A 14,564-nucleotide genomic window follows, 5' to 3' on the forward strand; every position below is an offset into this window, starting at 1 on the left:
CGGGCCATCACCCCTGACAACACATCCCCAGCAGCCTCTGGGTTCGCAGATGGTGGTATATACATCACAACTACAATAACAAGAGTGAATTCTCTAGGCAGATAGTAAGGCCTGAGGCCCACTGCTAACAGTTCAATATTTGGACAGCAATGTTTCTCCTTAACAGTTACATGCCCCTGATTGCACCATCTGTTGTTAATGTAGAGTATCACTCCTCCACCTTTTTTCTTGCCGCATCTAACTCTCTCTCTATCAGCCCGAACCATTTGAAACCCTGGTACCGAGACACATGAATCTGGGACCTCCTCATGCAGCCAGGTTTCTGTAAAGCACATGAGACTGCATTCCCTAAACTCCTTCTGGGTCTTACTCAGAGCCAGCAGTTCATCCGACTTATTTCCCAGCGATCGTACGTTACCCATGATAAAGGATGGGATCACTGGTTTAAACCTTCTCCTCCAGGACTTGATCTTCTTGCCTGCTCTGCAGCCTCTGAAAGGTCTCCTTATTTCCCGTGGAACATTCAGTATTGCCACTGCTGGAGAAGACTTTATCCTGCGCAGTTCCAGAAGACGATCCCTAGAATACACTGCTCGTTTAGCAACAGACCTAGGGTCCACCATCCCGTCATTGTTTCCACCCGTCACACCAGTCCTCTCCATGGCAGATCGTATGCAGTGACCTCCACCATTCACATATGGCTGTATCCCTGTCACAGGCTGTGGCTAGCAGCATGCATCCTTCAGTAGCATTAGCGGAGATGGTCCGTATTGCGTGCCCCAGAGTGTCTGTACCTGCAGGAGACTTGTAAGTGGTGGAAGAAGATCCAGGTGCAGATCTCGTGCTGTGTGCCCAGCAGCAGTTGATAGTGTGGGAAGTGTTGTATCTTCCATCCACAATATACGAGTATACAGGAACGTTGCAATCCAAAGAAGGTAATAAAATAATAAAATAAAATAACTGTAACAAAACTGTAACTGAAATAAAGTAGAAGCTTCTGCTGCTGCAATGGGCTGCCAGTAGTCCGGCGCCGTATTGTCTCCACAATCTAGCAGAGAGGCAGACAGGCATGTCCACACCCTCCGGAGTCAGAAAGTGAATGTTATGTATGTAATATGTAAATACTCGGGTGGAAAAACACCTTTTAGGTGATCAGGACTATCAACCAGTGGTGCAAATGTGGCGCCCCTGCGGGTTCAGTCGCCACAGAGGTACTGCATCTCACCAAGAGGTGTGGTACCCCACTCTCAGGTAAGGATGGAGTACTGCCCGGGACCCACACACCCGCATCCAACACACTCCACCTCAGTAGGGAAGGGCGAGATTGCTCCTAAGGGAGAGCACAGTCCCTGGTCCCTAGCTGGAAGGTGGAACCATATAGTGGGTGTGGGTGGAGGAAGCAGATCAGGGGAGCACCGTCAGTGTAGTAGTATAAAAGAGAGGGTGGAAGGTTCTAGAGAGAGTTCAGTCAGAGGAGAGAGAGTTGGGAGTAGGAGCTCTGCTCAGGAGAGAGAGGAGAGCGGGCCTGGTTAAAGAGGTCCAGGAGAGAGAGGACAGGAGCAGAGGGAAGGCTCCAGAATCAGTGGGGATCCCAGGGGCATGGCGAGTGCAGGAAGCCATCCGTGCGCCCGAATCTACACGGACGTGGAGGGATCAGGCCGCAGAGGGGACCGGCCCCTAAACTAGTGGAGAATAATCAGGCTCAGCTAGATAACCGGAGGCTGCTGTATTTTCAAGGTGCAGTAGCCAACCACCACGATTATATCACCGAAAAGGTGGCCGCATAGGGTCCAGGGGACTGCAGGTCGCCCGACAAGATCCGAGGCTACCGGCTTGGGACACTGCTTGTGAGGCGCAGGGCAGGAGGGTGAGAGCCAGCGCAGGAAGACAACCGAGGAAGGCACATAGAACGGGGTCTCGCTTAAGTACTCCTGAGGTACTTGAGAGATTGCTGGATCCCTTCCCTGGTGAACGCAGGTCGACGTGGGAGGTTACACACTGGCCCTGGTATCCTGGAGAATTGAACAACTGTGAGTAAACCTTGAAGAGTGCACCCCACTGTGTCCTGAAATTATTATCTGCGCCATCCCCTGCACTACACTGCACAGCAACATCTACCTCATTAATCATCACTATCCTGCCCTGGAGCTAAGCTCTATGTGTGGAGAGCTGAACCAACTCTGCTGCATCACCATCAGCTCCAGAGGATCTGCTCCGCAGCGGCGGCCCCATATAGCCACATACCACAGGCAGTGTCACGAACATTATCTCTAAAAACTTTATTCCCCTTTTACTTTCCTCTTTTATTGACCGCCCTGGGTCACGGACCGGGTCACTGCCACCGTGACATCCCCCCAGCATCGACCGGCCCGGCTACAGAGTACCCCACGGCCCAGGGGGCGCGTCACAAACACATTAGACAACCAGTTTCCTGCACAGACTGTCCAACCACAGGCGGCAGTTTAGCGCCGTCACCCATGCGTCTCGGGGAGCAGCAGGGTTGTGGAAGTGGCTATTGCTGTGACCCAGCAAGTTACATCATAGTGACTGAGTCAGATCAGACGTGAGCAGCAGCAGAGACGACCGCGCTCCACCGGGAGGAAAGAGGGGAAAGTCATCAGCGTCCTGTGCACCGAAGTCTGCTGCATCTGTAAGTCTCATCCACTGCTGCACTGTGTGACCCTACAGTCAGGACTGTAATATATGGGGGATGTTATAGGGCTGGGAGAGACTTGTAATGCACACTATGTACTGTAAATATATGGCACACACCACATACAGTATATACACTGTATATCCACAGACGTATATTGTCACGGGCTCTGGTGTAAATCTTCATCATCTGTCCAGTTTGTGCAAATGAGCGATCATTGTCACCTTGTAGACCCCGTCCGTCTTAGCGTTAATGTATTCGGGGGTCTTTGGTTTACGTGGCTGCAGCCTTAGTGCACTATGCACCACATAGACATATCACCAGGATATCCCATAACTACCAGAGGGACACATGGACGTCCTCTGGGGGCTCCAATCTCCAGGGGGGTCCCATGATCTCTGTACACAGCCATGGAGAGGTGTCTGTGCACCAGGAGGACCAGGGGTCCGGAATGAAGGGTGACGGGTGAGAAATATTAAGAAAAAAAAAAGTTTTATTTCCTCTGGAACTTTCTCGGTTCTCTTGTTGAGATTTTACTAAAACAGAAACATCAGAATCAGAAATATTACAAGATATCACACGGAGGGGCTTCAGGGGCCTGGTAACAAATCTCCATACGGAAGAAATCCTCAAATCATATCTAAACACCTAGAGACATCCCCCAGCAGGGGGCGTACATGGAAATCATGGCGCCCCAGAGCAGACGTCCTAATGTCCCCTTCCCCCCAAAAAATAATATTCATCCGGGTCAAAGAAGAACAGATCTCACAAAGTAACTTTACCCCTATTAAAGTCCCTTAGTGTTCACTATGCACTAAAATACCCCATTCATGGCCCCATAAAGTATGACGCCAACAAGTCTGCCCCTCAAACACAGTAAGATACCCCCACGGTGGATACACCCACAGTGTCCCCTTCACAAAGTATGGTAACCCTACAATGACCCCAATACAGTGTGATGGCCCCGACACAGCCCTAAACAGTATAGTGGCCCCCACAACTCTCCACACAACACTGTATAATGGCCCCCCACATTATAATGGCCCCCACTAACCCTCCATACAGTATAGTGGCCCCCACAACCCTCCACACAACACTGTATAATGGCCCCCCACATTATAATGGCCCCCACTAACCCTCCATACAGTATAGTGGCCCCCACAACCCTCCACACAACACTGTATAATGGCCCCCCACATTATAATGGCCCCCACTAACCCTCCATACAGTATAGTGGCCCCCACAACCCTCCACACAACACTGTATAATGGCCCCCCACATTATAATGGCCCCCACTAACCCTCCATACAGTATAATGATCCCACACAGCCCTCCAAGCAGTATAATGGGCCTAACATAGCTCTCCAAACAATATTATTGGCCCCCACATAGCCCCCCAAATAGTATGATGGCCCCCCACAATGAACTAAGGTAAGAAAAATACTTACCTTTTCCCGTTGCCCCGCTACTCCGATCACTGCAGCATGTATCTCTGTACACAGGGAGCTCCCCCTAGTGGTGGCTGCAGTCAGAATCTTATCATGTTTCTCTGTATACAGGGAGCTCCCCCTAGTGGTGGCTGCAGACAGAATCTTATCACGTATCTCTGTACACAGGGAGCTCCCCCTAGTGGTGACTGCAGACAGGATATTATCATGTATCTCTGTATACAATGAGCTCCCCCTAGTGGTGGCTGCAGACAGAATCTTATCATGTATCTCTGTATACAGGGAGCCCCCCTAGTGGTGACTGCAGACAGGATCTTATCATGTATCTCTGTATGCAGGGAGCTCCCCCTAGTGGTGGCTGCAGACAGAATCTTATGTATCTCTGTATACAGGGAGCTCCCCCTAGTGGTGGCTGAAGACCGAATATTATCATGTATCTCTGTATACAGGGAGCTCCCCCTAGTGGTGACTGCAGACAGAATCTTATCATGTATCTCTATATACAGGGAGCTCCCCCTAGTGGTGACTGCAGACAGAATCTTATCATGTATCTCTGTATACAGGGAGCTCCCCCTAGTGGTGACTGCAGACAGAATCTTATCATGTATCTCTGTATACAGGGAGCTCCCCCTAGTGGTGGCTGCAGACAGAATCTTATCATGTATCTTTGTATACAGGAAGCTCCCCCTAGTGGTGACTGCAGACAGGATCTTATCATGTATCTCTGTATACAGGGAGCTCCCCCTAGTGGTGACTGCAGACAGAATCTTATCATGTATCTCTGTATACAGGGAGCTCCCCCTAGTGGTGGCTGCAGACAGAATCTCATCATGTACCTCTGTATACAGGGAGCTCCTCCTAGTGGTGGCTGCAGACAGAATCTTATCATGTATCTCTGCATACAGGGAGCTCCCCCTAGTGGTGGCTGCAGACAGAATCTTATCATGTATCTCTGTATACAGGGAGCTCCCCCTAGTGGTGGCTGCAGACAGAATCTTATCATGTATCTTTGTATACAGGAAGCTCCCCCTAGTGGTGACTGCAGACAGGATCTTATCATGTATCTCTGTATACAGGGAGCTCCCCCTAGTGGTGACTGCAGACAGAATCTTATCATGTATCTCTGTATACAGGGAGCTCCCCCTAGTGGTGGCTGCAGACAGAATCTCATCATGTACCTCTGTATACAGGGAGCTCCTCCTAGTGGTGGCTGCAGACAGAATCTTATCATGTATCTCTGCATACAGGGAGCTCCCCCTAGTGGTGGCTGCAGACAGAACCTTATCATGTATCTCTGTATACAGGTAGCTCCTCCTAGTGGTGGCTGCAGACAGGATCTTATCATGTATCTCTGCATACAGGGAGCTCCCCCTAGTGATGGCTGCAGACAGAATCTTATCATGTATCTCTAAATGTGAGGTTATTTCTTGTAGGATTAAAATTGTGCTGCTTTTGATTGACAAAGGCCCTGATCCACCAGGAGTGGTAATTTTCTCCTTGGTCTTGATAAGGGGGGAAAGTGCAGTTAGGAGCTCCTGATTCATGAGGAGATGCAATGCCTCTACATGAATATGGTGTTTCTGACAAGTGGCATGCGGCACTCCAGAAATGTTACTCCTGTCCCTTACTGGAATGAGATTTCTGGCGCGGGGAACATCTATACCATGAACGCCATTAATTAGACAAGATGTGGCGCCCCAGATGTGTCCCCGTCTCAACCTTTTTAGCGGAGCTGAGAGACGCTGGCGTGAAATTGTCAAAACTCGAAGTTGCACCAAAGGTTTGTGACTTTTCTAAGACAATTTATGGCAGAAATTTTGGCAAGTTTGCTTAGATGAATCGGGCACAAGAGTTGAAATTGCCGCGAACCCCATTGTGACCAGGGCGTCCTTATAAATGCTCTATCCAAACCAAACTGGCGGAAAGTTGTTTTCCACGGCCCTCAATAAATGTGTAGCCTGCAGTATGGGGGGACAGACCCTCCACTGAGTCCTTGGGTATTGCAGCTCCTCTAATGACGGGGACGGGGTTAGGGGTAAAGAAGACATTTGTGCAAAAAGTGAAGGTTCAGAGCAAGCAGCCACAGAACTGCAGACATGTAGCAAGCAGGGGGTGTCAGCTGTCATCTGACTGCAGCAGCGGACCATCATCCGACCATGACCGACGTGAGCCTCAATGGGGTGGATGAGCCTGTAGAAGGTCTTATAGTCCCCGTTAACCCCTCACCCCCTGGTACGATGCTAGTGAAATCGCTGTAAGAGGACGTTCTGTGACCTGCGTTACATTCCGGTTCTGATAAATCCATCGTTACATAGTGACGCCGTCACCGGCATGTACAATGTCCTATGTTGATATGTCAGATCTTTACAGATGACATCATAATGAATTGTATTTTTAAAGGGAAGTGATTCAAAGGTTTATGATTTTCTATATTTGAGATTGCGAGATCTTATTCTATTTACTCACGACTTCAAAATACTTTAATAACCAACATAAGAGCAGAATGACGCAATGAGATGACTGTCGGCCGAGCGTCTGTCCGGGATCCGCCGCTTCACTAACAGCCGTCACGTCTGAACGTTCCTTAAAATAAACATAAACATAAACAGTCCGGACTCCAAGTCACAGATTATAATCATAAGAAAGTGCGAAGAAACATCACAAGCAAACGATGAAATATGTCAGAAAACAAATCATCATTTATAAAGGTTCACTCATCAAATCACATACCCAACAATATTATATATACAAATGATTGACAGCACGCGAATATCTCCTACATGATGAGCAGCATTATAGGAGTTATATTCTTGTACATAGGGGGCAGTATTATAGTAGTTATATTCTTGTACATAGGGGGCAGTATTATAGTAGTTATATTCTTGTAAATAGGAGCAGTATTATAGTAGTTATATTCTTGTACATAGGGGGCAGTATTATAGTAGTTATATTCTTGTACATAGGGGGCAGTATTATAGTAGTTATATTCTTGTAAATAGGAGCAGTATTATAGTAGTTATATTCTTGTACATAGGGGGCAGTATTATAGTAGTTATATTCTTGTACATAGGGGCAGTATTATAGTAGTTATATTCTTGTACATAGGGGGCAGTATTATAGTAGTTATATTCTTGTACATAGGGGGCAGTATTATAGTAGTTATATTCTTGTAAATAGGAGCAGTATTATAGTAGTTATATTCTTGTACATAGGGGGCAGTATTATAGTAGTTATATTCTTGTACATAGGAGCAGTATTATAGTAGTTATATTCTCGTACATAGGGGGCAGTGTTATAGTAGTTATATTCTTGTACATAGGGGCAGTGTTATAGTAGTTATAATCTTGTACATAGGGGCAGTATTATAGGAGTTATATTCTTGTACATAGGGGCAGTATTATAGTAGTTATATTCTTGTACATAGGGAGCAGTATTATAGTAGTTATAATCTTGTACATAGGGGGCAGTATTATAGTAGTTATAATCTTGTACATAGGGGGCAGTATTATAGTAGTTATAATCTTGTACATAGGGGGCAGTATTATAGTAGTTATATTCTTGTACATAGGGGGCAGTATTATAGTAGTTATATTCTTGTACATAGGGAGCAGTATTATAGTAGTTATATTCTTGTACATAGGGAGCAGTATTATAGTAGTTATATTCTTGTACATAGGGGCAGTATTATAGTAGTTATATTCTTGTACATAGGGGGCAGTATTATAGTAGTTATATTCTCGTACATAGGGGACAGTGTTATAGTAGTTATATTCTTGTACATAGGGGCAGTGTTATAGTAGTTATAATCTTGTACATAGGGGCAGTATTATAGGAGTTATATTCTTGTACATAGGGGGCAGTGTTATAGTAGTTATATTCTTGTACATAGGGAGCAGTATTATAGTAGTTATAATCTTGTACATAGGGGGCAGTACTATAGTAGTTATAATCTTGTACATAGGGGGCAGTATTATAGTAGTTATATTCTTGTACATAGGGGGCAGTATTATAGTAGTTATATTCTTGTACATAGGGGGCAATATTATAGTAGTTATATTCTTGTACATAGGGAGCAGTATTATAGTAGTTATATTCTTGTACATAGGGAGCAGTATTATAGTAGTTATATTCTTGTACATAGGGGCAGTATTATAGTAGTTATATTCTTGTACATAGGGAGCAGTATTATAGTAGTTATATTCTTGTACATAGGGGGCAGTATTATAGTAGTTATATTCTTGTACATAGGAGCAGTATTATAGTAGTTATATTCTTGTACATAGGGAGCAGTATTATAGTAGTTATATTCTTGTACATAGGGAGCAGTATTATAGTAGTTATATTCTTGTACATAAGGAGCAGTATTATAGTAGTTATATTCTTGTACATAGGGAGCAGTTTTATAGTAGTTATATTCTTGTACATAGGGGGCAGTATTATAGTAGTTATATTCTTGTACATAGGAGCAGTATTATAGTAGTTATATTCTTGTACATAGGGGCAGTATTATAATAGTTATATTCTTGTACATAGTGGGCAGTATTATAGTAGTTATATTCTTGTACATAGGGAGCAGTATTACAGTAGTTATATTCTTGTACATAGGGAGCAGTATTATAGTAGTTATATTCTTGTACATAGGGAGCAGTTTTATAGTAGTTATATTCTTGTACATAGGGGGCAGTATTATAGTAGTTATATTCTTGTACATAGGGAGCAGTATTACAGTAGTTATATTCTTGTACATAGGGGGCAGTATTATAGTAGTTATATTCTTGTACATAGGGGGCAGTATTATAGTAGTTATATTCTTGTACATAGGGGCAGTATTACAGTAGTTATATTCTTGTACATAGGGGGCAGTATTATAGTAGTTATATTCTTGTACATAGGAGCAGTATTATAGTAGTTATATTCTTGTACATAGGGAGCAGTATTATAGTAGTTATATTCTTGTACATAGGGAGCAGTATTATAGTAGTTATATTCTTGTACATAGGGAGCAGTATTATAGTAGTTATATTCTTGTACATAGGGGGCAGTATTATAGTAGTTATATTCTTGTACATAGGGAGCAGTATTATAGTAGTTATATTCTTGTACATAGGGAGCAGTTTTATAGTAGTTATATTCTTGTACATAGGGAGCAGTTTTATAGTAGTTATATTCTTGTACATAGGGGGCAGTATTATAGTAGTTATATTCTTGTACATAGGGGGCAGTATTATAGTAGTTATATTCTTGTACATAGGGGGCAGTATTATAGTAGTTATATTCTTGTACATAGGGGGCAGTATTATAGTAGTTATATTCTTGTACATAGGGAGCAGTATTATAGTAGTTATATTCTTGTACATAGGGAGCAGTATTATAGTAGTTATATTCTTGTACATAGGGGCAGTATTACAGTAGTTATATTCTTGTACATAGTGGGCAGTATTACAGTAGTTATATTCTTGTACATAGGGGGCAGTATTATAGTAGTTATATTCTTGTACATAGGGGGCAGTATTATAGTAGTTATATTCTTGTACATAGGGGGCAGTATTATAGTAGTTATATTCTTCTACATAGGAGCAGTATTATAGTAGTTATATTCTTGTACATAGGGGGCAGTATTATAGTAGTTATATTCTTGTACATAGGGAGAAGTATTATAGTAGTTATATTCTTGTACATAGGGGGCAGTATTATAGTAGTTATATTCTTGTACATAGGAGGCAGTATTATAGTAGTTATATTCTTGTATATAGGAGCAGTATTATAGTAGTTATATTCTTGTACAAAGGGAGCAGTATTATAGTAGTTATATTCTTGTACATAGGGAGCAGTATTATAGTAGTTATATTCTTGTACATAGGGAGCAGTATTATAGTAGTTATATTCTTGTACATAGGGAGCAGTTTTATAGTAGTTATATTCTTGTACATAGGGGGCAGTATTATAGTAGTTATATTCTTGTACATAGGGGGCAGCATTATAGTAGTTATATTCTTGTACATAGGAGCAGTATTATAGTAGTTATATTCTTGTACATAGGGGCAGTATTATAGTAGTTATATTCTTGTACATAGTGGGCAGTATTACAGTAGTTATATTCTTGTACATAGGAGCAGTATTATAGTAGTTATATTCTTGTACAAAGGGAGCAGTATTATAGTAGTTATATTCTTGTACATAGGGGGCAGCATTATAGTAGTTATATTCTTGTACATAGGAGCAGTATTATAGTACTTATATTCTTGTACATAGGGGCAGTATTATAGTAGTTATATTCTTGTACATAGTGGGCAGTATTACAGTAGTTATATTCTTGTACATAGGAGCAGTATTATAGTAGTTATATTCTTGTACAAAGGGAGCAGTATTATAGTAGTTATATTCTTGTACATAGGGAGCAGTATTATAGTAGTTATATTCTTGTACATAGGGAGCAGTATTATAGTAGTTATATTCTTGTACATAGGGAGCAGTTTTATAGTAGTTATATTCTTGTACATAGGGGGCAGTATTATAGTAGTTATATTCTTGTACATAGGGGGCAGCATTATAGTAGTTATATTCTTGTACATAGGAGCAGTATTATAGTAGTTATATTCTTGTACATAGGGGGCAGTATTATAGTAGTTATATTCTTGTACATAGGGGCAGTATTATAGTAGTTATATTCTTGTACATAGGGGGCAGTATTATAGTAGTTATATTCTTGTACATAGGGGGCAGTATTATAGTAGTTATATTCTTGTACATAGGGGGCAGTATTATAGTAGTTATATTCTTGTACATAGGGGGCAGTATTATAGTAGTTATATTCTTGTACATAGGGAGCAGTATTACAGTAGTTATATTCTTGTACATAGGGGCAGTATTACAGTAGTTATATTCTTGTACATAGGGGGCAGTATTATAGTAGTTATATTCTTGTACATAGGGGGCAGTATTATAGTAGTTATATTCTTGTACACAGGGGGCAGTATTATAGTAGATATATTCTTGTATATAGGGGGCAGTATTATAGCAGTTATATTCTTGTACATAGGGGCAGTATTATAGTAGTTATATTCTTGTACATAGGGGGCAGTATTATAGTAGTTATATTCTTGTACATAGGGGGCAGTATTATAGTAGTTATATTCTTGTACATAGGGAGCAGTATTTCAGTAGTTATATTCTTGTACATAGGGGCAGTATTACAGTAGTTATATTCTTGTACATAGGGGCAGTATTACAGTAGTTATATTCTTGTACATAGGGGGCAGTATTATAGTAGTTATATTCTTGTACATAGGGGGCAGTATTATAGTAGTTATATTCTTGTACATAGGGGGCAGTATTATAGTAGTTATATTCTTCTACATAGGAGCAGCATTATAGTAGTTATATTCTTGTACATAGGAGCAGTATTATAGTAGTTATATTCTTGTACATAGGGGCAGTATTATAGTAGTTATATTCTTGTACATAGTGGGCAGTATTACAGTAGTTATATTCTTGTACATAGGAGCAGTATTATAGTAGTTATATTCTTGTACATAGGGAGCAGTATTATAGTAGTTATATTCTTGTACATAGGGGGCAGTATTATAGTAGTTATATTCTTGTACATAGGGGGCAGTATTATAGTACTATATATTCTTGTACATAGGGGACAGTATTATAGTAGTTATATTCTTGTACATAGGGGGCAGTATTATAGTAGTTATATTCTTGTACATAGGGGGCAGTATTATAGTAGTTATATTCTTCTACATAGGGGCAGTATTATAGTAGTTATATTCTTGTACATAGGGGGCAGTATTATAGTAGTTATATTCTTGTACATAGGGGGCAGTATTATAGTAGTTATATTCTTCTACATAGGGGCAGTATTATAGTAGTTATATTCTTATATATAGGAGCAGTATTATAGTAGTTATATTCTTGTATATAGGAGCAGTATTATAGTAGTTATAGTCCTGTACATAGGGGGCAGTATTATAGTAGTTATATTCTTGTACATAGGAGCAGTATTATAGTAGTTATATTCTTATATATAGGAGCAGTATTATAGTAGTTATATTCTTGTACATAGGAGCAGTATTATAGTAGTTATATTCTTGTACATAGGGAGCAGTATTATAGTAGTTATATTCTTGTACATAGGGAGCAGTATTATAGTAGTTATATTCTTGTACATAAGGAGCAGTATTATAGTAGTTATATTCTTGTACATAGGGAGCAGTTTTATAGTAGTTATATTCTTGTACATAGGGGGCAGTATTATAGTAGTTATATTCTTGTACATAGGAGCAGTATTATAGTAGTTATATTCTTGTACATAGGGGCAGTATTATAATAGTTATATTCTTGTACATAGTGGGCAGTATTATAGTAGTTATATTCTTGTACATAGGGAGCAGTATTACAGTAGTTATATTCTTGTACATAGGGAGCAGTATTATAGTAGTTATATTCTTGTACATAGGGAGCAGTTTTATAGTAGTTATATTCTTGTACATAGGGGGCAGTATTATAGTAGTTATATTCTTGTACATAGGGAGCAGTATTACAGTAGTTATATTCTTGTACATAGGGGGCAGTATTATAGTAGTTATATTCTTGTACATAGGGGGCAGTATTATAGTAGTTATATTCTTGTACATAGGGGCAGTATTACAGTAGTTATATTCTTGTACATAGGGGGCAGTATTATAGTAGTTATATTCTTGTACATAGGAGCAGTATTATAGTAGTTATATTCTTGTACATAGGGAGCAGTATTATAGTAGTTATATTCTTGTACATAGGGAGCAGTATTATAGTAGTTATATTCTTGTACATAGGGAGCAGTATTATAGTAGTTATATTCTTGTACATAGGGGGCAGTATTATAGTAGTTATATTCTTGTACATAGGGAGCAGTATTATAGTAGTTATATTCTTGTACATAGGGAGCAGTTTTATAGTAGTTATATTCTTGTACATAGGGAGCAGTTTTATAGTAGTTATATTCTTGTACATAGGGGGCAGTATTATAGTAGTTATATTCTTGTACATAGGGGGCAGTATTATAGTAGTTATATTCTTGTACATAGGGGGCAGTATTATAGTAGTTATATTCTTGTACATAGGGGGCAGTATTATAGTAGTTATATTCTTGTACATAGGGAGCAGTATTATAGTAGTTATATTCTTGTACATAGGGAGCAGTATTATAGTAGTTATATTCTTGTACATAGGGGCAGTATTACAGTAGTTATATTCTTGTACATAGTGGGCAGTATTACAGTAGTTATATTCTTGTACATAGGGGGCAGTATTATAGTAGTTATATTCTTGTACATAGGAGGCAGTATTATAGTAGTTATATTCTTGTATATAGGAGCAGTATTATAGTAGTTATATTCTTGTACAAAGGGAGCAGTATTATAGTAGTTATATTCTTGTACATAGGGAGCAGTATTATAGTAGTTATATTCTTGTACATAGGGAGCAGTATTATAGTAGTTATATTCTTGTACATAGGGAGCAGTTTTATAGTAGTTATATTCTTGTACAGAGGGGGCAGTATTATAGTAGTTATATTCTTGTACATAGGGGGCAGCATTATAGTAGTTATATTCTTGTACATAGGAGCAGTATTATAGTAGTTATATTCTTGTACATAGGGGCAGTATTATAGTAGTTATATTCTTGTACATAGTGGGCAGTATTACAGTAGTTATATTCTTGTACATAGGAGCAGTATTATAGTAGTTATATTCTTGTACAAAGGGAGCAGTATTATAGTAGTTATATTCTTGTACATAGGGGGCAGCATTATAGTAGTTATATTCTTGTACATAGGAGCAGTATTATAGTACTTATATTCTTGTACATAGGGGCAGTATTATAGTAGTTATATTCTTGTACATAGTGGGCAGTATTACAGTAGTTATATTCTTGTACATAGGAGCAGTATTATAGTAGTTATATTCTTGTACAAAGGGAGCAGTATTATAGTAGTTATATTCTTGTACATAGGGAGCAGTATTATAGTAGTTATATTCTTGTACATAGGGAGCAGTATTATAGTAGTTATATTCTTGTACATAGGGAGCAGTTTTATAGTAGTTATATTCTTGTACATAGGGGGCAGTATTATAGTAGTTATATTCTTGTACATAGGGGGCAGCATTATAGTAGTTATATTCTTGTACATAGGAGCAGTATTATAGTAGTTATATTCTTGTACATAGGGGGCAGTATTATAGTAGTTATATTCTTGTACATAGGGGCAGTATTATAGTAGTTATATTCTTGTACATAGGGGGCAGTATTATAGTAGTTATATTCTTGTACATAGGGGGCAGTATTATAGTAGTTATATTCTTGTACATAGGGGGCAGTATTATAGTAGTTATATTCTTGTACATAGGGGGCAGTATTATAGTAGTTATATTCTTGTACATAGGGAGCAGTATTACAGTAGTTATATTCTTGTA

General features: G+C 40.0%; 1 protein-coding gene across 1 annotated transcript in view; it reads left to right on the forward strand.

Moving 5' to 3' along the window:
- Nucleotides 1–2,319: 2,319 nt before the first annotated feature.
- Nucleotides 2,320–14,564, forward strand: part of LOC141189265 (ecto-ADP-ribosyltransferase 5-like) — an 85,932-nt gene continuing 73,687 nt past the window's right edge. The window contains exon 1 of the mRNA XM_073661131.1: nt 2,320–2,650. The gene's annotated coding sequence lies outside the window, so the exon portion shown is untranslated. The remainder of the gene's footprint in view (nt 2,651–14,564) is intronic.

Source organism: Phyllobates terribilis, unplaced genomic scaffold, assembly GCF_046119375.1.
Source record: "Phyllobates terribilis strain yellow unplaced genomic scaffold, ASM4611937v1 Scaffold_2__4_contigs__length_985480577, whole genome shotgun sequence".
Taxonomy (NCBI): Eukaryota; Metazoa; Chordata; class Amphibia; order Anura; family Dendrobatidae; genus Phyllobates; species Phyllobates terribilis.